This window comes from Ixodes scapularis, unplaced genomic scaffold (assembly GCF_016920785.2).
Source record: "Ixodes scapularis isolate PalLabHiFi unplaced genomic scaffold, ASM1692078v2 PGA_scaffold4__175_contigs__length_147842914, whole genome shotgun sequence".
NCBI lineage: Eukaryota > Metazoa > Arthropoda > Arachnida > Ixodida > Ixodidae > Ixodes > Ixodes scapularis.
The window spans coordinates 21,770,297-21,795,015 of record NW_024609879.1 but is presented as its reverse complement, the minus strand read 5'-3'; the positions used below and the strand labels follow the sequence as shown (position 1 = coordinate 21,795,015).

Genomic DNA, 24,719 nt, shown 5'->3' with positions numbered 1-24,719 from the left:
TCCGGTGCAAGTTATTCTGAAGTAAAGGAGTCACGCTATTGTGCACCGAGTCTTGAGACTGTGCACGAGGGGTGAGAGGAGCGCGGTTATGACCTATTTATGGATCACTGACAAAGTTCCAGTGCTGAAAGAGAAAAAAAAAAATGGCAGGATAAGCTGCGTTGGCTCCGGTGCAGGTCTGCGGATTGCTCGCTTTTGTTAATGAAAAGCGCTCAAGGTAAGACGGATAACGCGTTTGAATTTGCTGGATATGCAAAATGTAATCACCCCAGGAAAGACACCACGAAGTACCTACTTTTAAAGGCTTTGGGGGCTGGCGTGCCTGGCGCACAGAAGCACTTTTACTGTCTCACTTGGTTGGGGTAGTTGGGACAAGCGAACTGTGAGAGTCAGGCTTGCTGTGAAGACTGTGAGCGAGATATTGATCTGGTTTCCTGCCCTTTTTTTCTCGTGATGCCTCTAAAGAAGCAGATTGAGTGCATTCTTGCACAGCAAAACCTCAAGTGGCATCCATAAAACTCCAGAGGGGGCACAATAGAGATGTCACAGACAGCATTGAGCATGCAAGAATGTCATCTGATTTTTCCAGTCACGATATTTCTCTGTTGTGGAACACTGATGGGATCAGGGTATTTGAAAAGTCTAGTTTTGACGTTTGGCCTGTACAATGCGAGATCCTGCAGTGCGTAAGCATAACATGCTGATGCCTGCGCTCTGGTTTGGATTTTCTAAACCTAATATGACCACCCTTCTAGCAGCTTTTGCAGAGGAGCTGCAGGAGCTCTCTGCAGGATTTCGCTGTATAAAACAGGGAGTGGCAGTTAATGTAAGAGTCTTTGCAGCAGCATGCTCTGTGGACGCCGTTGCTCGGTGTGCAGTGCGAAACTGTAAACAGTTCAACGGTTTCCATGGCTGTGGTTGGTGCTACCACCCGGGAGGATACACTTATGGGCACTTGTATCCAGTTCCAGAGCGGAGAACTGCTCTGAAGCATCTAGAAGAGGCAAAAGAGGGCACTTCTGCAGTGCCTTTTAATGGAGTGAAAGGCCCCTGTGTTGCAATGACCCTTCTTCAGTTAGATGTAGTTGACGGTTTCATTCCGGACTACCAGCATTGTGCTTGCCTTGGCGTCATGCGACAGCTGCTTAAGTTGTGGCTCGAAAGTGAGAATCACGGCTGTCCCTGGTACATTGGAACAAAGCTGTCACAACTAAACAGCTTGCTGCTAGCCGTCTCTCCTCCGACGGATATCACCCAAACTTCGAGGAAGTTCGAGGACAGGGCCTACTGGAAGGCGTCAGAGTTGAGAGCCCTCTTCCTTTTTTTATGGGTATGTTGCACTGAAGCCTATTTTACCATGGCATTTTTTTAAGCATTTTACATTTTTGTCATACGGCATGTACTTGCTACTTCAAGGTGAAATCACAGACCGAGACCTCTGCGAGGCACGGGCTCTGCTGGAAAAGTTTGTGTTGCAGATGGGTGCGCTGTATGGCACGGGGAACATGTTGTACAACGTTCACCAGCTGCTTCACCTAACTGACTCGGTGGAAGCCTGGGGCCCGCTGTGGACGACCTCTTGTTTTCCTCTTGAAGGGCAGAATGCGATTCTACTAAACTACTACTCTGGCACACAGTGTGTCGCTGAGCAGATTGCTCGTACCATTGTTTGGTGGCAGCACCTTTCTCTCTGGTCAGACAGAATCCAGGTGCCAGAAGGAAGGGCATTTTTTGAGAGGATGGTCGGTCGGCAGACCGTGGGTAGAACTGGGGTGGCGCTCTCTGGGGAGGTAGTTGCATACCGGCGACAGAGTTTCTCTGGCAACGATTTCAGGCTGGAAGTGGCATTAGAAGACCACCTGGGATTCCTACCTTGGCACATTACTTACTACAACAGGTTCCAGTGCAATGGAATTCTCTGGCATTCGGAAAGAGACAGGATGCCCAAGAGGGTCAACTGTGTCGCTCAGCTGCAGGATGGCTCAGTTGGAATTATTCAAGCACTTGCTGAGTTTGATGGGAGCCCTCCACAGCTACAGCCCCTGTACCTGGTGTTGGTTGAAAAGCTTGACCTGGTGCGGATTGTTGCTTTCTTGGACGCTCAACTTGGGATTTCTTTTACAGCGGCAAAAGAGGGCACATGGTCAGGTGTCATGGCAGCATGCAAACCTAATGCTTTAAGAGAAAGTGTGTAGCCATGGAGCACACTGTTGCAAGTTTTCTTGTTCTGGCTCTCCCGAACCAAGCTAAGCGCGATTAATGCTTTGTCGACAAGTGTTGCCTCTAAGCAACAAACCACATTTTCTTTTTTTTTTCTTTTTTTCAATCATTTCGGTTTTATTACTTTTTTTTTTTTACCTACCATAAAATCCCGAGAGATGCCCCAGCACCGAAAGGTAACCCACCCCAATTCTTGGCATGATTTGCAATTTTATTTAAACACTGAAAGGTAGCCCACTTCTAGTAATCATAGTGTTGGGATCAATGGTGGCCTTGGCGTAAATGTGTCTAGTTAGCTATGGCAGGATATAAGCGAACATTGCTGACTGGGAAGTTCAGAAACCTTTGCTTCATTGCTTTTTGCCGAATAACAAGCTTGACAGAGACATATAAATTTTTTTTTTTTTTTCAACTTTCCTTGATTGTACATTGAAAGTTGGCCCACTCCTTAGTTTCGCCAAATTTTTTCTCGATCTTAGGTGGGCTATCTCTCGGGATTTTAGGGTATGTGTCTTGATATTTTTCAAGCATGTTGAGACATGAAATAGTAGAGACCTTCAGAAGGGCCTTATCATTGAAGGGCCCATATAAATATTTGTCCCTCACTTTATTTATGACAAGGTAACCAGTTTAAATTAACACTATGTATGTTGCATATAACTAACAAATTAGGAAGTAATTAAATCAAAACATGCATGTCATCATATATCTTCTTTTTCTTTTATTTGCACCCTGTAAGAATTTTTTTTGTTTTACTTTTTTTATATTTCCGTCTTTAAGATATAATTATCACCTTCCATGTTTTTGTTACATAATGATTGCATAGAATATGTTACATTTCTGTGGTTTTATTGAGTGTTATATTGCTAAAAATTATCTTAGAAAGACTTTTGCTGATGAATGAATGGGGTCGTCATAACTGTTTGCTTGGTTTACTATCTTGAGGGTGTTGAACACTTACACAAAGTTCAACAGCCTCAAGTTTAATGTATATCACTAAGCAAATAGATAATTCTAACTAAATCAATATAACCAAGTAATTTAAGCCAAAATTTCTTAAAACACCTGTATGTCTGCAACTGCAGCACATATTAGAGCACCTTGCAGTGAACCACCAAGTCGTGAAAATAGGTGCTCTTTTAATGCTTATGGCCCATGTTCCACTTAATAACAAGCTCGGCTTTCTTTGGTCTGTCCTATCAATTCTTGTCAGCACCAGATTTCACCGATATTTATTATTTCGAAGTAGCCTAGTCCTACAGTTTTTATAATATGAACGATACTTCTGGCACTTGCCTGTTTATACAGTATTCTAAGCACATTGCTTAGAATACTTGCACACTTGGGGCTGGTGCCTCAAGTGTGCAAGCACAGGCAGCATATATGCAAAATGTACAGCGATTTCTTTCGCTACCCTACAGGAAATTGCTGTTTCATGTCGAGGAATGCATAGATAGGTTTGGGCCAGTTGCTTCCAGAATGTAACAGGCGTGCAAGTCGAGGGTTTCCTCGAGTTACCCTTTTTTTATCTTAGATCAACATTCGTCTCAAGGAAACGCAGCACTTTTTGCAAAGGAAGGGTGTGTGCATAGGGTCTTGCATCACCCCTATTCTCAGTGACATACACCTCGCACATCACGATAGAAATCTTTTTATACTTTTAGATGGTTCAAATGTGGTAAGAAAGTCTAGATATATTGACGACTATCTCGTGATTTTAGATAGTACCACGCATGATGTGACCCACTTGGTGTCAGGTGTTTTGTCTGCGTTTGGTGACTGCTTGGCCCCACTGGTTTTGACTCACAAGTTGGCTGCCAATGGGTCTGTACGTTTCCTCGACCTCCATCTTCGTTTGTATAAAAAAGCATGTTTGTTGGTTGTTCGAACCTCGTGGGCTAAAGCCTCTTTTATTCCACCGATCCGCCCTGCCCATTCCAAATTGGTAAAAAGGGGCATTGTGAGTTTGTGCTTTTTGAATGCTCTCAAGAAATCCTGCTTCCATCAAGCACGAGTGAGCTTCGACATTCAGGTTTCCCGCCTTCGGTTAGCAGATTATCCGGAACACCTATTGGTGTCGCTTGCAGGCGCTTTGCTGAAGAAAATTAAATTTGAATGCAAATGTGGAAAGCAATCCTGAAGAACAAAGAAATAAAGTTGCTGTGGTCCCGTATTTACATAAGAGTTTCCCATGGCTTTAAGAAAATAGGAAAGCGGGTAGACATCACTGGTCTTCACTGCTCCGAATAAGTTGTCTAAGCTTTGCAGAACTGTGAATCAGTCTGCCGGGAGGCCTCCAGAGTGTACAAAGGAACATCAAAATCATTTTGTTGATTGTACAGAAAAACTTGTTTACGCCATTCTGCTATCCTGTGGTAAACAATATGTAGGCGAGAAGGGCAGATGCCTGAATATTATGTAAACAGGGTATCGGACACTTGGGCATTCATTGTCATTACTGTGGGTGTGATGCGGAATTTTAAAAAATGCACCGTCATTGGAAAAAGTGGCAATGCCCTGACCAGAGAGATCAAGGATGCAGAGACAATAGTGCGCTTGGGGGAAGGATGTGTTAACACTCTGTCGATTCTTTTGTCGCCTCAAGAATTAGATTCCCTTTCACGACGGCAGCATGCGAGATGATAGTGCAGGTTTTCAATGGGGGGTCATTGGCTGTGTGTGCTTCCCCTTGTTTGGTTATGTATATAGGCTGCACCTCGACAATTAAAACTTCAGTTGTAAGTTCAGTGACTGTTGACTCCTTTCTCCCATCCCGTCCGTTTCGCTGCACGTTCTAAATAACCATGCCTTATAAAGACGCTCAAGCTTCTGTTCTGAGCATATATGCACGTGAAGATAAATTTGACAGGCTTGCAATTGAGTGTACCTGTTCACCTGTTCACATGAAAAACACAATGTCAGCGTGATGGCCCGCTTGCTATTGTATATAAAAATATTTATTTTGCTCGCTATGCCCCAGTAATAATATTTCTGCTATACTATGATCCCTCAGTTGCCACCATCCCTTAACCTGGGTCGTTAGAAAGAATATTTTGTTGCAGTACCATTGGGCAAAAGCATCTATGATTTCAGGACAGTGACCGGCAGGATCAGACGCCAATCCTCCAGTTCCTTCTGGAAGCAGTTGTGTGCCCTCTAGAGCGACGCCCTGCAGGCAGAGACAGCCTCGACAGGGACCCAACAGGCCCATACAAAGGAGCTCTGCTGCCGCAGACGCCACAGCCATCTACAACCGCATAGCTGAGGCAAAAAATATGCTGGCTACAGGCTCAGACAAAAGCAGTTGAAGAGAGACGCAAGCCAGACATGGAAAGACACAAATTAGAAATTAGTGTCCTTACCCTCCAGCAAGATCAGGAAATCCTCAAACTAAAACCACTACAAAAAGAATGGGAAAAATTCAGTCACAAATTGACACTCCTCCTTAAAGTTTGTTCTGTGCAGGTAAAAGCTGAGGAAGGGAAGGAGACAAGAGCATGCGGGTGCATCAGAACCCTGAGCACCGGTGGGAACGATTCGTGGGTAGATCAAAAACTGTACTCGCTGTTTGCATGCATTAGTTCGATCCAGTTGCTGCTTCTTGTATCGCTAGTTGCGTGCGAACAGCTCTATGACTATTGATAAGGACAGATAACTGGGCGAGTTGGTGAGAGTTCATACTGAAAAACAGCGCGACTGTTGAAAGTTGAAAGACAGCGCATGTTGAAAAACAGCGGATTCAGGGTAGCAAAAGCTCCTGAGGAAAGAAGGAAGAAAACCAGCAACAATCGGATGAAAAAAGAAGAAAGGGACATATTCCACGAGGCGCCATGCAAGCGCGCAAACATTTGACTCCATGTTTTTCATTGCATTGTCATTCTTCCTTATGTTGTAATAACAAACCCGTTGACAGTCAGCGCCTTGTCTTGTGTTCTCTTCGTCTCTTTGTGTCCTCGTCTCAGTCGCAGTGTTTTTCAACATGATCTATGACAATGCCAGCTGCCACGAGCCACGCTTTATCAGCAACACCGACGTTGCAATCAATGAGTCAAGGGGGAACACGACCGTTACCATATGCAGCAATCCCTGCCCCGCTGTCAGATTTCTTGAAGCGCGGTCGTCATCAACATCAATCATCGAGGCTATAAGAAGACGCGAGCGGCCAGTTTGCTTCAGTGGGCGCAGCGGCTACATCACCAACAGGATGCTAAAACCTGTCTTTTGTTTGATCCAGGTTCGTAAAAAATATGCTTATACGTTCCATAGTAATAACCCTTTTTCGGTGTTGCTCCTGTGCCCAAGCATTGTGTGTGCAGCTGTTGCTCGTTTGAAATGGCTTTTGTTGCCTGATTGTGGCGATGTGGAAGTTAACCTAAGGTCCTACCACTGAGGAAATGTTTCAAAGTACAACGGAAGGACCAACTGCCATTCATCAAGAAATAGCAGATCTTAGAACTTAGTATTCGCCCAAATCTTATAGTCGCCCAAAATCGGTGGCTAAGTAAAGGAAATCGATCGATCTTTGCACGGTATTGTTATTGAGACAAAAAAAAATTAAATCTCTACAGACAATGATTTCTGGCCTTCAAGAAACTACAAATCAACAGAACAGAAAAATTGCTAATTTAGAAGACCACAGTCGGCGCGCGAACCTTATAGTCTTTGGGGTAGATGAAAGACCTAATGAGGACGAAGCGCAATTACGAACCAAAGTCGTCAACGACATTTTTAATGACTAAGTACACCACCTTTCATTTCGGTGGCTCGTATTCATCGCCTTGGAAAGAATTTAAATGACAACAAAAAAAAAACACATTATCCTGTATTTCCAAGATTTCAATAAAAAGGAGCTGGTTCTACGAAATCCATACAAAGCGAGGGGATCCAAAATTTTTCTTTAGAATGACTACTCCCAAAGTACCCTTCAAATGCGGAAGTGTGTGTGGGAAAGTGCAAGGGCCCGAAAAAGGAAGGGGGAAAAAGGTGCACTTAACGGGCAATAAATTATGCATTGATGACGAGCTATATGTACGGGATAATTCAGTCAATTCGCGTGTCAGGCTTGCTCAATGGTCGACGCTGTTGAAACTCGATCCGCAAGTAGCCGTGATCACTGAAAATTGGCTGAATGACAGCGTAACTGATGCTGAAATAATTCCAGAATCATACAAAAAGTATCGGCACGACCGTCCCACCCGTGGGATGGCGTCGCTATTATCACGAAATCCAACGTTGAAGTTGTTGTTTTGGAACAAATCAATGATCACGAAACCCTTGTTTGAAATTAAAGTGTTGGGGTCATACGATTGATTTGTTTGCTGTATACAGACCTCCGTCAGCAAGTATTGATTTTCTGTACAAGCTGTATAATCATATTTCACTGTTTAAAATAACAAACTAATCATCGCTGGGGACTTCAATCTTCACGATACAGATTGGGTTGACACCCCAATTGGCCATTCAGTCATCCAATATTATTCTTGATATGATGCTGTCCTTCGGCCTTTCACTAATAGTTAAAAGTCAATTACCCGTGAAGAGAATTTTTCACATTCAATCTAAGATCTTGCGTTCGTCGGCAACAATTTGCCAGACTTTCATGTTGCTATTGAGGAAGGTATTTCAGATCATAATTTGGTTCCCTTTTCTTGCGCAGTGGAGCGATCCGTAGCACGACCTCGCCAGGTGAAAATTGTGAAAGATTATTCAAAAGCAAACGACGAAAGCGTTCTTGATTACTTAGAATTTCAGCTCGACTATTTCGTGGGGTCCGACGTTAATGATCTTTGGAAAAGATTTAAATCAATCATTCATTATTGCATAACTGAATTTATTCCAGATAAAATCATACGACCCGAAAGGCCAAATCCTTGGGTCAACGGACATATACTACAATTGAGGCGTCAACTTAAAAGATTAAAAAGAGGGAAACCTCGTGATGATGTCCGCATTGAAGAAGCACGGGAAAGGCTTGCATCTGACTTGTGCAAAGCTGGAGACTTATTTTTCGAATACGCTATCCAGTTTTATAAGAAGTTGTGGTGAAGTATGCATGCACCGACACAGCAGCCCCCGACAAAATGTTTCTTCCTGCGACCGGCGAGCGCCTAACAGAAGACCAGCCCGTACCCAGATCTGGGGACAATGCCAGCGTAGGAAAGAAACCTCGTAGGAAATCCGCCGATCACCAACGTCACAGCCGTGTCCGGTGTGCCGGGGGCGCATGTTTGAACCACAGGTTTGAGCTGTTTGAAAGGGACTCATGGCTGCTATCCGAGGTGTTATAATTGGCGACAGTCAGATGAAATTCTTGGAGCGCGACAGGCTTCGCCTCGTCCCGAGGGTTCAAGTGAACACATTTAGCTTTCCTGGTGTGTCCAGACGGACGCTGCCCGGCAAAGTTGAACGTTTACACCTGCATGCAACGGACTTCGTCGCCGTCTATGTGGGCAGCAAAACGACATGGGACCAGCGGCCTGGAGAGACAACGACATTGCTCTTTCATTATTATTATAAATTTGGACATGAAATCATTGGTTAACTAAACAAAAGATTAGTGTTCTCACCAACCCTTCCAGACCATTTTAACTTCCGAGACAAGTCTAGAACAACCCGAGACGCTACAAAGTGAACCCTAAGTTTTTTCGATACGTTTCCAACACTAAAAGATCAGTTCAGCAACTTAAGATAGACGACGCCTTAATCTTGAACGATACCTAGATTGCGCAACGTTTCAATCAATATTTTCAGTCAGTGTTTTCCCAGTCTGATAAAATATTAGTTTTTACTGATCTTCATGGTTTTTAGACGAAGATTTTATATCCATTCAGGGTGCTTTTAGCATGCTACTGAATCTTAAACCAAAGTCATCCAGTGGTCCTAATAAAGTACCAAATGCATTCCTTATCCGCTATGCTGAGTCATTATCAAAGTTTTTTTATTTTGATATTTTGAAATTTGTTTTCTAACAGTTGCCTTCCCCTAGACTGGCGTTTAAGAAAGTTAATAAATTGTGTGGTTCAATTTATCGTCCTATATCGCTCACATTTGTCTTATGTAAAGTAGTGCAGCATACTGTTGCAAGTTATACTCACAAATTTTTTTAAAGGTCAGAACATTATCACAGAACTTCAGCATGGTTTTAGGAGGGGGTTATCAACCGTGACTCAGTTGGCAATCACTATTCACACTGTCAGTTCAATTCTTAACAGGGCAGGACAGACTGATGTTGTATTTCTGGATTTCAGTAAGGTGTTCGATAGGGTACCTCATCATAAATTGATTTTCAAACTAGAACAAATCGACCTTCCTTCAAAACTGGTTCAGCGGATTAGAGCTTACTTATCCAACCGGACACAGTATGTTGATATAGCTGGTACATACCCAGAGGCCCTACCTGTTGACTCTGGGGTACCGCAGGGAAGCGTTCTCGGTCCTCTTCTGTTTTTAATATATATAAACAATGTCACAGCTGCAGTAAAGGAGCCCGTTAACATATGGTTATTTGCGGATGATTGAGCTCCTTTTCAGGAAATTTCTTCCGAGAAAGATCAGGAGGCTCTGAGTGCATGTCCAGCCGGAATTTAAAACTGCGGCATAATTTGGGACATAAAGCTAAACTCAGACAAGACGATATTTCTTCGAGTAACAAATGAAAAGAAGCCTTTCCAGTTTACTTATATCATTGACAATACAAATATCCTAGAGGTAGATGGTTCAAGTAGCTTGAAGTGACAATTACAAAAAATTTAAAGTGGACATGTCATGTTCAAAACTTTGTTCAACGGCGTACCAGAAGCTTGGTTTCCTTCGCCGCAAACTTAGGAATGCCCCTCTCTGATGTCAGATCATTGGCTTACAATTCACTAGTCAGACCTAAGCTAGAATATGCGAGCATGTTCTGGGACCCGCACACAGCCACTGACATTAACATCTTAGAAAATTTACAAAGGCAGTGTGTGCGTCTTATTTCTAAGAAGTATGTCAGATTTGACTCGCCCACCTCGCTAATGCGGGCGAACAATATCCAACTATTAGCGGATCGCAGAAAGATAGCGAGATTGAAGTTTTTATTTCTTATTTTGCACAAAAACCTGGGTCTGGCCCCCTTCCTTTTCCTAACATACTGATTCCAGACCTACTCGACATCGCCATAAGTTTTCTTTAACTCCCATATTTGCCCGAACTAACACCTTAAAAAATTCTTTTTTTGTGCGTTCTATATCAGACTGAAACAATCTCCCAAGTGATGTTTTTTTTAAAGCGACTTTCCAGCCATGCTAGATAGTTATCTTTGATAATTGATGTGAGTGTGTGACGTACAAAGTTCATGCAAAGTGTAAATGTGTGTGTTTATAGTGGCACAAATGGTAGAGTGAGTGCCAAGTGCGTTCGTGCGCGATGTGTCTGGATCACATGACGTGATCAGTTATACCAGCTTCTGTGTTTATGATGAGTGTGTTTTCACTTGTGTGTTACCCTTCCTGCTTGAGCCATTTCTGGCCAGCAGAATGTATAAATAAAAAAAAATTAGAATGCCAAACACTGGCGTCCGTTGTTCTGCGCTCGCTTTCAAATAGTGAGTAGAGACCAGTGTTGCGGAGTTGCCACTCCGGAGTTGGAATGATTTCCGGAATCATTCCGCATTTTCGCGACCCCGGAATGGAATGGGAATGGAATGGCGACAACGTCGAGGGGAATGGAATGGGAAGGGAATTAGATGCCTTTTGACAGGAATGAAATGGGAATGGAATAAGTGCGGTTCTTTATTTTTTTTTTTTTTTTCGTGTGTGTTTGTTAGGGGGGGGGGGGGGGAGTACGTTCAGCTTAACCGAGCCAGTCAGCGATTCAGTTGCTCAGAAATAAAATGAGCAGAAAATTGCTAGACCGCATGGAGCCTTAACAGACTATGCGCAAAAAATTCAATACAAAAAACAAGCGTCAAAGCAAAGATCAGAGGGGGGAGGGGAGAGGGGAGGGTGGCAGTGGTGGTTGTGCCGTTCACGGAAGAGCAGGCTACGGGCTTCACTGCTGTTACATGAGAGCGAAAGAATGAACTAAGCACAAAGCAAAAGAAACGAAGGGAGCGGCAAAGAAAAAAACCGCCATGCACGGCTCCTCATCGCCCTTCTTGACTTACTTCTTTTTTTTTTGCGTGCGCACAGACAGACAGATTTGGAAGCGGGGGGGGGTGGGGGGGGGGGGGAACTCATAACTCGCAGAGCTCTGATAACTTGTTAACTTGCACGCCACCGAAAGATTTTACGTTGTTGTTTTCTTATAGTTCGAGGAGCGTCGTTTAGGTGGCCAACCCTGCTGCCTTCCACGTTCATCCGCGCACACTCCTTTGAAGTGCGAAATCTGGGTTTGGTTCGGCGTTAAAACAAAGCGAGATTCACTTCCCTCTTCTCTTGCACTTTGCTTCGACGCTTGTTTTCTTATACTGCGTTTTTACATGTAAGTCCGCCTTCTACTTGGTCTTTGTTCCGATGCTTGTTTTCTGTGTTACGTTTTACGTTCAACTGGGTTAGGGTTACAAGCAAGCTAGCGGATGCCCGCTCATTTTCTTTGACTTTCGTCACTGCATACCTAGTTTCACCTTGCGATGGACCGCTGCGGACCCTACGAATCGCTGCAGGCAATCCAGCACCGTGAGCTTAGTAAAATCAGTGTTTTTTTGTGGCATTTAGCATTTTTTTGCAATTGTCTATGCGATTGATAATGTCAGCTTTATGCTGCTTATGCCAGCAACATTCACAATGTAGCTGTCTAGCGCCTTTTTTACGTTTAGGAATTAGAGGAATGGAATGAAACGATTCAGCCATTCCAAGAGTGGGAATGGGCCCAGTGTCCCCATTCCTCGGAGTTGAAAGGAATTGAATTATCGAAAACTCTAATTCCCGGAATGGAATGGAATGGGGGTGCTCATTCCGCAACACTGGTAGAGACAAGGGCACTTAGCTTTGTGTCTATCCACTAATCGTTCCAACCAGAGCTGGGTGTTTTGATGTCGCCGCTTGCCCTCGCCTCGTCCTCACTTCCTGTTTCTACAAGTATAACTTCTCCATGCAATAAAACTCAAAACCTGCTATTGTCATTGCTTTTCTGTGTTATAATTGCTGTCAGACCATCACAATGACCAACATGCGATAAATGGAGGAATAGCTAGTCTCTAGTGTCTTATTACTTGCAAACCCTTTGCTGAAGAAGTTGCAGAAAAAAAGAATTTGAAAAATTTAGTCAGATTATAGAAACATTCAGTTGTTCATTAGTGACCGAAAGACTTGTATGTGTTACGAATAAATTCAGCTTAACTGTCAATGAAGTGAAGCATGACACTGAGGCTCCAACATGACTGAGGTCAGGCTCTAACGGGTGGCCTGATTTCAGTCCTGCAGCCACTTGATGTTTCCCTGAACAAGCCCTTTAAGGACAACTTGAGGGGGCTGTACACCAAGAGGATGACAGCCGGGAACTACGCGTTGACACCCAGGGGCAAGATAAAAAGGCCATCTATCGAAATGCTCTGCGAGTGGATCCTGGAGGCGTGGACGATGATTCCCGCTGACATCATCGTCAACAGCTTTAAGACGACGAAAATCTTCAACCGACTTGACGGGACTGAGGAACACCTCCTTTGGGACCACGACGACGACGATGCGGCTCGCAACATCGAAGACGCGACTGGTGAGATCGCGGAGCTTTCAGACTCGAAGTGAAGTGAAAGTGAAACGAAACAATAAATTGAAAGCGTGAATTGTGGCCGAGAGAGTACATGTCTTTTTATCATAAAGGTGAGTCTTAAGATGCAGCATTTTGGTTAATGTATTTCCCATTTCAGCGTTCCAAAATAATTGCTTGCGATTTTACCCCGCATCCCCCCCAAAGTTACGTCTGTTTTTTTTAAATAAAAGGTCCATTCATTATGCGAGTAAATAGGGACGCAAAATTTTACTTCGCGTAATGAACGCCCCCCCAACTTTGCATCGATTTTTCGAGAAAAGAAATGTGTTCATCCTGCGAGTAAATACGGTAGTTATAGCATACAAGGTGAGGTTGATGTGAGTATAGTTGTTTTTCCTCCTGCATAAAGACATTGAGAACCTTTGCCTGTTCAGCTTTTTTTTTTCTGCTGTCAGAGCCCAGTTGGCCAATTCATTGCATAGATACGGCAAAAACACTTTCTCATCACTGCTCAAAGCTTGTCAATAAGCGAAAATGGAAAGGCATCAGATATTATTATTGAACTATCGTAGTGGGGTCTACAAACAGTGTTATTGCCACACCGTAGCAGTGTCATGATATAAATCCGGCTCAGAGCATATTTCGTTATTGATCGCAATAGAAGACAAATATTTACAGACTCCCCGCCATTGACAATCTTATGAGTGGTGTGCTGTTAATGGTCACTGTCCATGACTTTCCTAGCTTGTGCAGTCATTATTTCAAGAAAGCTTCACCAGTTGGTCACTATGAAAAAACTTAGTTTTCCAGCAGTGAAACACATTGCACTTATATCAATTGCATTCATAATTTATTGACCACTGATGTTGTCCTGTTATTTCTATTATACTATAATTAACACACAGCAATGCAGAAAGGGTGCACTAGCCTCATGCCACAAATACTACTTTTATCAGAGAAAAGTATGATAGATGAAAAACATCTACTTGGCTAGCATTTACAAGTTTTAAATGTTTCTATGGTTGGTTCTAATTACATTGCATACTTGGTAAGAAAAAGGGGAATATTATAATATATACAACCTATTGAAACAAACTTTGAGACCACAGCAATGATTACTCTCAGTATCTAAATGTCAACATGTCAACAACTTAGCCTTGTTCATCACTGCATTACCCATTAAACACTGTCACATTGTTAAAGATATGCCTGATTATAACCATCGCATTCAACGTACTCTGCAAAGCCAAATCTTCAATAAGATGACCAAAAGCAAAGATGCAGTACTCGGTTCTTGTATAGCATCAAACATGTTTCCCGTTCACAAAAAAGTCTTGTTAGGCAAAACGTTTTTTGGTCAGAGTTGGAACATTTCACTTATCGTGAACTTTAAGAACTGTTAGTAATGAAGAAATAAATCTGAAAATTATCATAAAGTGGCATTTCGAGCATTAGGGTGAGCTTGAAAACCAGCTACTGAGAGCACTGAGAGCTCTTCTTACTGTTGAACTTAAAAATACTAATCCGTTGGCCTCATTTTGTTTATAAGTATAATATTCAACTGTGTTTCTGATTATATATTTCCAAGTAACACATTTTAGGCAAATTACTTTTTATCTTAATATGTTGAGACGACGACTCAAAGTTTGAGCAGCGAGATGTGAAATGAGGGATCTTCTTGATTATTACTATTATTTTTCACAACATTGCACTTACATTTGGTAAGAAAGGGAGGTGCTGAATAGGAACTCGCAAGGTCAGTTGCCTATAAAAAGGTATAGCCACTCTCCGCTTCAGCTGCAATGGGCAGTCTCCGAGAATCAAAATCGACGAACTTCAACAGCACTCACGCCTCACAAGTGGTGCATTTGACATTTTGCACTTACAAAGTGTTTCACCCGTTAACAGTCATTACCTTCCTGATATGCAATGTAGGATGCACATGATCTCACAATAGTACAGAAACAACTTTCATACGCCAAGATATGCAAGTAAGAGTCTCATATTCAACTGCTCTAATATTTTCTTCATAAAAAAGGCGAATGCACGGGGCCTAACTTTCACTAGGAAAGACGCCTCAGCAGAGAATCTGCAGTTTTCGGACTTGCGCCTGATCTCCTCGGCAGAGGGCATCAGCTGGAGCTTCCAACAACGTTCACAGAAGCCTGTGCTTCCGTCTGCAAGCAACCACTCCAAGACAGACACGGTGGGGATCGTAAAAAGTCTAATCTCGTCCTTTCGCTGACAGGGTGCTGCGTCATGATCGGCTGCGAGAGCAGCAGCGGGAGATCACCAAAGATGAGGCGGACTCGCAACACCCGATGCTGGTGCACCTCAGGGCATGCACCCCGTGCACCCCCACCACCTGCGTCCTGGGGGCGCACAAAAACCGGTACGGGCAAGAAATATTGGACGCCTCTGCTATGAGAAGAGCGCCGCGCAATATTTTGTCGCCGTCTCAACTGCTCTCGGAGAGAGAAATTACCTTCCTGGGGCAAGAGTTTGCAACCTTGATGGGCCGGAGTGGCGGGCGTTGACTCAGAGTGTTTTTTGGACGAGATATCTGTCCATGCCAAGCGACACCTTTTCTTCCCCCACCCCCCCCCCCCCCCACCCTTCCCTTACTTCCTTTCCCACCCCCTCGCTCTTTTCTTCGCTCTTCCCCTCCCCCTCCCCCTTCCCCCACCCCCTTTCGCCCTTCCTAGCCCCCTCCCTCTTGCTGGTTTCATCTTTCCCACTAACCTTTTCCCCAAATCTTCGGCAGCTCGTTCCTTGTCGGCCTGGCAATAAAAATCCCCCATGTGTTGAAAGTCGAAAGATGTTTGTTGTTTGTCCTGTCCGTCCTCTTTAATGAACTCTTTTATATTTTTTACCTCAATCTACCCTTTCAAAAATCTACTACCTTTTCAATACAAGTGGAAAAATATGATTTCTTAAGATCCTATTTGTAGATTCAAACAGAAAAAAATATATAATTTATAATGACCATGCAAAAACAGTGTTACATGCCCAGAAGTTCTTGGATTCAAAATCAGGGGTGGAACTCATGAAATGTACTTGGGAGCAGCCACGGGAGCAGCTGAAACAGCTGTTTTGGAGCATGTTGGGAGCAGCTAAAACTACGTTCTGGAGCAGGCTAGGAACAGCTCAGATCAGTTTTCATTGCACTTCAGCTTGTGTCTTAGCCAAGCACGTGAGCAATTTCAATCGTACTTAGCAGAACAGATGAACATGAATGGTTAGGGACCTAGGTAGATGGGATAACAGTGTAACAGATGCGAAAACTTGAAACTTTGTGAGCCTTAATGAGAATCAAAAAGCCAGTAGCCTGTTTCTCAAGATAGCGTCCTTGATATTTTCCGAGTGGCTTTCAGCTGCTCAAAATGCAAACCAGCACTGCTTATCGCACAACCCTCACGTGCTTGACATAGTAATTATATGTGCGAACCCCGTGACGTGCACAAGCAATGGACGTGCAGTTGCACGGAGGAACAGGGCAACAAATTTCGCGTTTATCCTATTGTGCAACTCGATTACGAAGCAGCAGACTACGATTAACGAAGTTATCGTATTTGAAGCGATAAGCAGGAGCAAGGTTAAAGTACGCCGAGCAGATCTATCACTCGCAAAAGAGCTGCTGACCGGCAAGGTTTCGGATCGGACCGCGTTTCAGTTCAATCAAATCACGATTTATCTTGCGAGAATGCGGTTCCAACTTCTAACGATGAAGTACTAAAAGGAATATCTTGCTCATTTGTTTTCAACTGGCTGACGTCCGGATCCCGGGCCGCAGAGCCTCAGGCAATCTGACGCTTAACGACTCGACCTCACCTCAGCCGACTTGCTTAACCGTTAATTATGGTTGAAGAATAACAATCCAGTCGCAGGTGGTGTGGCGCTTAGAATCCGAGTTTTTTCGCGCGCTTCCGACTCGGGATACACAGGGAGAATAAACAGAACAAAGGATTGCAAGGCCGACCAGGCTGAACGCGCTCATTGTGGCCAATTGAGTCAATAAAACCGAAACCAAGACAAAATAAAAAGTTTCTTGGCGCACGTTTTGCGATCTGGCGCATAATGGCGCGAGGTATTGGCTGTGGCGCAGTTTCTGTAACATGGCGCAGGATGGCGCAGACATATGCGTCTGGCGCAAAATGGCGCAAATGGCGCAGCCGTTCCACCCCTGAAAATGTGCACACTCTCCTTACAACAGATTGGTCTAGTACAGGGCTGGCCAGACAGACATTAACAGAGCCATAAAATGAGAACTATCTTATTTGAAGAGCCACACTGAAAAGGGGGCGTGTAAGTTTTTTAACACAAGATTTGTTTTATTACGCAAATTCTATGAGGGGACTGCCATGAAGAATCGTCACGAGGAACCGTCACAAACTGACGTCGTGTAACAACATGAGGTAGTGACTCTGACACCGCGTACTACCTTGACATCATCTGATGTCCAAGTCATGTGACCTCGTGATGTCCGATGACATCTCACACACCTAGCATGTGCACTGTACATTCAGAACAGAGATCCTGTGCTCCCCAGTCGTTGTCAGCATGATCAGGCTAGTATAATTTTTTTTCTTTTCTTTCAGCTCAGTTGGCGGTTACGGCAAATTGCGCTCATAAAGCAACTGCTCGTTAAGTAACTTTCTTGTGCATCCCCATTCGTGAAACAAGCACCATGGAGTTTAAATACACCTTGCTGCAGTCCTGAGCAGCTCAGGTTTTTGTACGTCAGGGTTGTACGCTGTTCTAATTTTTACTTCCTTCATTGTTGAAAAGAGTGCCTCATGGCAGTATAGGCATGTTGGCACGAGGCTGCCAAAACGCAAGCTGCCTTATTTTGCACCTCTTTTTTTTCTTCTAACCTGGGTATGCTTACCAGGAAGTTGCAAGCCGCACTTGAAACCTCGAAGAGTCGCATGCGGCTCGCGAAGTGCTGTTTGGCCACCCCTAGCTTAGTCTTATGCTTTGAAAATTTCCCATTATTATTATTATCAACCCAATCATTGCTTTTCTTGTTGGAGATAGAACTGATATTATGTATATTGTGCCACTGAGCAGGAATCTGAATTATCTTACGGAAAAATGGGACCAAAGCAGTATTACGAGCCTTACAATTTTTATTCACATAAAAATAAATAATATATAGTTTTTCTAGCTTCAATTGACACTTAGAAAAGCAGGGCTATCCTTTATGTTATCTTAAACTACAATTACAATATAGGGGTAGCCATGGCATTAGTTTCCCCACTAAGCACTTCCGTATTGCAATGAAGTGCACTATATTATGACCTGCAGTTATGACCTGCAGGTCATAACTGCAGTTATGAGCTGCCCCTTATGACCTGCAGGTCATAACTGCAGTTATGAGCTGCCCCTTATCTAATCTAAAGTGACATTTAAAAAAATTATGGCATTAGTTTCCCTGCACAGCTTCTCTGTATTGCAATGAAGTACACTAAACAAAATGGTAAACATGAGAGCTTTTCATTTCTCAACTCTTTGCTTATACCCAGGTAAATAGTGCCCTGGCATCTAAAACTACAACTTGTAAAGTTAGTTCGTAAAGCATTCAGTCATTTTTATTATCTTGCTAACCCAGGGCGCAGCTCCAATGTCCATTGGCCGACCGTTAGACGGGACCCGTCAGCACATCCGTGAACAATCATATACTTTTTGCCCATTGAATGATGTGACGCACTGTGTGATCATAAAATTTACTATGACTTAACAAGTTCACCAAGGCTTGCATATATTGTTTTGGTTTATTCTTCAATATTCATCACCGGACACTTTCAGGGACAATTCATTGAGCGCTTCGGAGGTGGTTGGCATGCCGTTGAGAGTGATGCAGGATCCGGAAGTTCCTTCATGGCCAGAATACCTACCAACTTAAAGTGCGTGTGAGCTACTATCAACAATAACTGCCAAATGACAGTGAGAGAATTAGGAGCTCCGGCGATTCCACAGACAACACTTTCGGAAGTTTTAATGAAGGATTTAGGCATAAAATGTGTGGCGAAAGAAATTCACGCTGCGGTTTCTGTCACAAGATTGGTGGACTGCCCACCCTATTCTTCTATTTCAAAATTGGCTTTAAGACGGTTCTGCCTTCCCAGGCGATACCAATAGAGGCCTATTATTTTATAATTTTTCTTTGTCACCCTAATTTATGTCACAAGAGCAGGACGATTTTTGTGCTAAAGTTGAACAGGACTTGATTTAAACCACCAACAACAACCCACTTTCTAAAGAAGGTTATAACTTGAGATGAGTAATGGATTAAGGAATGTGACCCTAAATAAAAGCCTGCTCAAGCCAATGAAAGTCACCCAAGTTAAGGTGTACTAGAAAGGGAGGTGTGACGACTGCTAGGGCCTCTCATAGGAGCTGGGTGTCGTGTGGCGCGGTACTTCCGCAGGCGGCCATGAGGGCGCTACCCATCACTGCACGGCCACGAGGCCGGTAGCAAAGCGTGTAGCGAGGCTGAACTGGTGCACGTTGGCAAGTCTATTTCTTCTTGTTTTGCTTTGTGTCTCATGCAAAGGAATATTGTGTGTGGCTGATACCTGCTTCCCAAGAGAAAAGAGACTCTGAACAATGGCAACTATTGCGAAGAAAAGGACAGAGCGGTGGTGTTTCGTGCCAGAGTAAACGCGGGGTAGAACTAGGATTCCAATTTTTTCGGAGTTTATTTTTCTTCGAATTCGGTGGTTGTTTTTCGGAGTTTATTTTTGTCTGAAAGTTTCGAGTTTATAGGAGTTTATTTATGTTTGATTGCACACCGAAACTTGAATCTGCTGCGTCCGCGATCTGCAGTATCCGTTTTCGTGAGAGGCAAGTTCTCGGTGGGTTTCCGCCAGTCCTTCGCACCGTGAAACGCGAATCTGCTGTGTCGGCCACTTGCAGTATCCTGTCCCGTGACGCAGGAGTTTGTAGCGAATTCCCGTGTGTTTAATGCATCGTGAAACCCGAATTTGCCGTGTCCGCGATATCAGTTCCTGCGTTACGGGGTTTGTAGCGGGTGCCTTGGTGCGTATCATTAATTTTTCAAAGTTTTGCTGTGGCACCCCAAAGGTAGCCCACACCCTGTTTTTCACCATTTATCGCTTCATTTTGGATGGGCATTCTTACAATATTTTACAGTAGGCACTTTTTATTAGAGTATTGATGTGTGGCTACAATTTTGCACAGGTGCTTGTCAAGTCTCGCGCTTATCTTGCAAGTACCTGAGGAAACGGCTAAAGTGCCGCCAATGAAGAGCTAAAACAAAATCAAAGCCAAAAGATTTGGCTTCGATTTGGTTTTGGGAGACAGGGGACAAAAGTATGTAGTTTCATTTTAGGATTTTAACTCACTGTTGAGTTCATGTTGTTTTGTTTCATAATAAACTTGGCCACACTGGCCACTGTAAAGCCAACCAACGTCGTAATGTGTTCAGCGGGATCGAACAACTTTTAGTTTCTTTTTATTTCAACTTCCCGGGGATTTCCACCAGGCGAACACCATCATCCGTCGTCCCCATCCAGACCCCCCCCCCCCCTCCCTCCCTCTGAAAGTTGACTGGCACAGTCGACAGGATTCTGCTGACTTTCTGCAACGGGTTGCAAGAAGAACGCCACGACGTCAGCTGATGGTGAGCCCCACCAATATCTGAGTGAGAAGACGGAGGCAATAGCCTGTTGCGTTGTGTGCGGCGGACGGAGCAACATCGAAGCGAGAGGCTCTGGGAGTCAAGGACTCAAGACCGGCGGAAGGAAACAGCACAACGGAGCTACAGGGACGCCCCGGGGAACTGTGACGGCACGGCAGGACGTTCCTAGGTAAGACTCAGGGTTGTTTTCTCTGAGGCTCACAATGTCCGTGGTCACTAGGTCTAAAGCGAAGGCAGCTCTTCGGGTGCAGACGGTAATGAGGACGCAAGCAGCAAACAGTTAGCTTCCGGAGCGGCCGACGAGGCAGTGGGCATTGGCACATCAAATATGACATTTGAAATGCTAAACTCCAAATGAAGATTGAAAGGGTTAAGCTTGCACAAACTCAGAGCAGGAACGATGGGGGTCGGAGGGAGACCGAGAAGATGGGAGATCTGGCGAAGGAACTCCGAGCGGTTCTCGCTCCGATGTCGGACTCAGAAGCCCTAACGCCTGCATGGTTTAAAAGCGCAGAAACCATGATGTTTAACAATGGGACACCTGAGGAGGTGCGAGGGGCAATTATCTTGTCATTTCTCAACACAAGAATGAGGGCAATGGTTGCGGATCGGGCTAACGGCAAAGTGCTCTCATTTGTGCAACTTCGTGAGCTGGTTTTGACGGAGCTAAAGTTGACTCCGGAGGGTTTTAAGCGAAGGTTCCCCAAAACGCGTAGGGAGCATATGGAGTCGTCAAAGCTCGACATTCTTTTTGGGTATTACCTGGAAAGCCGGGGGGCCAGAACTGTGGAGGAACAGGGGCAACTTTTAATTTTGGACCGCATGAAACAGGTGATGATGGAGGACTTGCACATATATGTCCCACAGAATGAAACTAAGAAATGGCTACGGCCAAAGCAGCTGGCTCAGTTCGCTGAAAAATTTGAGGAAAGTTGGGGTGGATTCCATGATAAGTCGGAAAACCAGAGTGAAAGGAGCACCGGAAAACCGATGGCTCAGAAAACTCACTCCACGTCTTATAAGGAGGCAGATGGGGAAAAGACTACCAGAGCGACCGAGCGCAGTCAGGTGCCACACGTGTGGTGGGCACGGACACTATCGATACGAGTGCCTGCAAAATCATTCCCCACGGAATTGGCCGCAGAGAGAAGCCAAGCAGACGAGCCCATCGAAGCTCACAGCGAGGGCAGCGGTGGGGACAATGCACCAACCAGTAGGAGCGCCGGTGCGAGATAAAGCAGCTAATGAGGCAACTAGACAGACGTGGGTGACGCTAAAAACTGGAGAGGTACGCTTTCGAGCGTTGGTGGATTTCGGGGAGGACATGACGGTATTGAGGGGGGGTGTTGATGCCGATCATGCACGCGGCCAGAGGAAAGGCAGAGCGAGCCTAAGCGGGGCAATTGGGCACCCTGTGTCCGCTGAACTCATGTACGTCCCTTTGGGGTTAAAAACAGCGGAAAAGCATGCGAGGCTACAAGTAGAGATACTGTGTGCCGTCACCGACGAATTAGCTGAGGGGGTGGATGCACTACTCACGCCGGATACGCTACACGAGCTAGAACGGGCGCAGAAACTGCTTAGTGAAGAGGCAAAAGAGATTATCACGATAGAGGAAGCACGGGCAAAATCAGAACACTCGAGACAGTGGATCACCCCACTGAATTTTGAAAATGAAGCAGACGCAGAAGAAGCCGCTGAGGCCAGCACCGTAAACTTGGTGATTGAAAATGAAGCAGCATCGTAAACTTGGTGACCGGCAATGTCACCCCAGAAGTAGCTGATCCGACTTTTGCTGAGGAGCAAAAGACGGAGAGTACTCTTGAAACCTTGTGGAAAGAAGCAACGAGCTGGACGACAAGACAGACGGCCAAGATTAGGAGGGGAGTTAGCAAGGCTACTGAGTTTTTGTTTCGCCTTGGGGCTATGTTTATTTCATCGCACTCCTGATTAACTTTTCTTTTGCTCTTCGGTCTGCCCCTCGGTATTTTATATTCTACGTATTATTGTTTTTGGTGCGTAGTCTTCATTCACCGCGGAAGAAGTTTGTGGGTCCTGATGTATATTTTGAAACGTGCATCTCGAGGCTGGAAAGAGCTTAGAGAAAGTGCTGGCAGAGACGCTGAGAGTTGTCTGTGGTTTCCTTCCTTGGAGCATTTTGCATTTTTTTTTTAAAGTTATATTTTTTTTTATAGAAATCTTTATTTTTACTCGTGCGAACTTCACTAAGAGGATAGTGTCTAGTAGTGCCTGCACCTGTACTGTAGAGCTTTGTGATTTGCAGGTTTAGATATACCTGTATGGACATTGTGGAATCTGGAATGTACGGCTCTGGGTCTTGCACTGTGCAGTGTGTCTCCGAAGTGACGGACAAAGTAAACTGATGTTGCACGAACAACAAGTGCACTTGCAACATTTTTGGTGGGGAGGTGTTAAGTATGTAGAAATCCTGCTAATTAATTGAGGTGTTTTTGTTTTTGTTAGAAAAGTTGATCTTCCCAGAGTTGCGTCGGCATTGTTTTTTCTTAACTTTCTATGTTGGTGTCGGCGTTTTGGAGGGAGCATTTGTGGGGACATCGCGACCGAGGTGGGAGAGCTTCCACAGCGGTTGCTAAGAAACGTCTCAGGTTTCGGGAGGTGGTACCGGCAGATCACTGGGAGAACCCGCGCTTGGAGCTGCTTGGAACTTTTGACCGAGTGCGCCTGTGTATAGAGGGTTTCGCCGCTTAGTGTCAAATTGTCCCTTTTTACCCGATGTAATAATTTAGTTGTTGGCGGTAGCCAGACAGGGAAAAATGCAGGGAACGACTCCAGAAGGAATTTGGTTTTGGCGGTTCGAGTGCCAGGCTGAGAGCTCGCCGACCATTGGGTAACAGTGTACCACGTGGGAGTGGTGGAATTTGAAGAAATTGGTCAATCCCTGAGGGGAAAGGAGGCCCCTACAAGTCAACAAAAAGAGTGCGCAGAGGATTCTTGGGGGATTTGGCTTCGATTCGAATTTGGGAGACAGGGGACAAAAGTAGGGGGTTTAATTTTGGGATTTAAACTCACTGTTGAGTTCATGTTGTTTTGTTTAATAATAAATGTGGCCACACTGGCCACTGTAAAGCCAGCCAACGTCCTAATGTGTTCAGCGGGATCAAACAACTTTTAGTTTTTTTGTTTTTTTTATTTCGACTTCCCAAAGGGTTTTATCGGGCAAACACGTCGTCACCATCCAGACCGGCCCTCTGTCAGAAAGTTGACTGGAAGCCTCTTCATGAAACAGTTGTCCTAAGGAAAATCTAGTGCTGTTCTATTTCATGTTTATGCTATTTCTAGCTTCAAAACTGCTAAGAAAGCAACATGAAAGTGTCCAAGCGTTCTTTGAGGCATCAAAGCAAGAATCAATGCAAGGTTAAAAACATGCCGCGTCTGGTTGCCTGAATGCATCATCCTTCACATGAAGAGTGTTTGACTCTATGAGCACTTGAGGCGTCATAAAATTCTTGATGCCAGGGTGTACATGCTTACAGCAATATATCAAGGTACGCGTTTTTGCTGCATTCTTGTCTTGCGACAAAGTGACACACCGCTATTAAGTTTTACTGCATCTTTGGAACTTCAAGGCTATTTTCGGATTTAACGCAAACCTACTCCGAGCTGTCAAGACGAAGGCTCAAGCAACTAAAGAGATGAAACTACATGGAGGGCTCGTGCTTGATGAACTGGAACTCTCTGCCCACTGGAACTTGCTGACGTCTTCAAAAATACAAGGGTATGTTGACCTGGGCCCCTTCACTCCCAAAGACCAGAAGTGCATCAAAGCAGACCATGGCCTCGTCGCAATGTTTCAACCATTCGTGAGAAAATGGACGCAAGTCATTGGTAATATTGCCGCGCGCGCAGCTGGCAAAGTAGGCAGCGCGCGCGTGGCCTAACGGTTATCGCGCTTGCCTCCCACGCAGAAGGCCAGGGTTCAATTCCTGGCCGCGACTACACATTTTTGTTGACAGTGTAATTTGATGTTCTAGTGAATTCGAGAACCGTCTTGCTGATTCGAGGTTAGAATGTTCTACACACCGAACTTTCTACGCCGAACGATCCAGAAACCCACGAGGGTACATAAGGGATTCCGCAAGGCGAGCGGAGTCAGTTTCGCCCCAGCGTTCGA

At 44.6% G+C, this 24,719-nt stretch overlaps 1 pseudogene; it reads left to right on the top strand.

Annotated features, from left to right (window-relative positions):
- The first annotated feature begins 739 nt into the window (after window positions 1-739).
- LOC8043077 lies at window positions 740-2,427 on the top strand (annotated as a pseudogene).
- The last annotated feature ends 22,292 nt before the right edge of the window (window positions 2,428-24,719 follow it).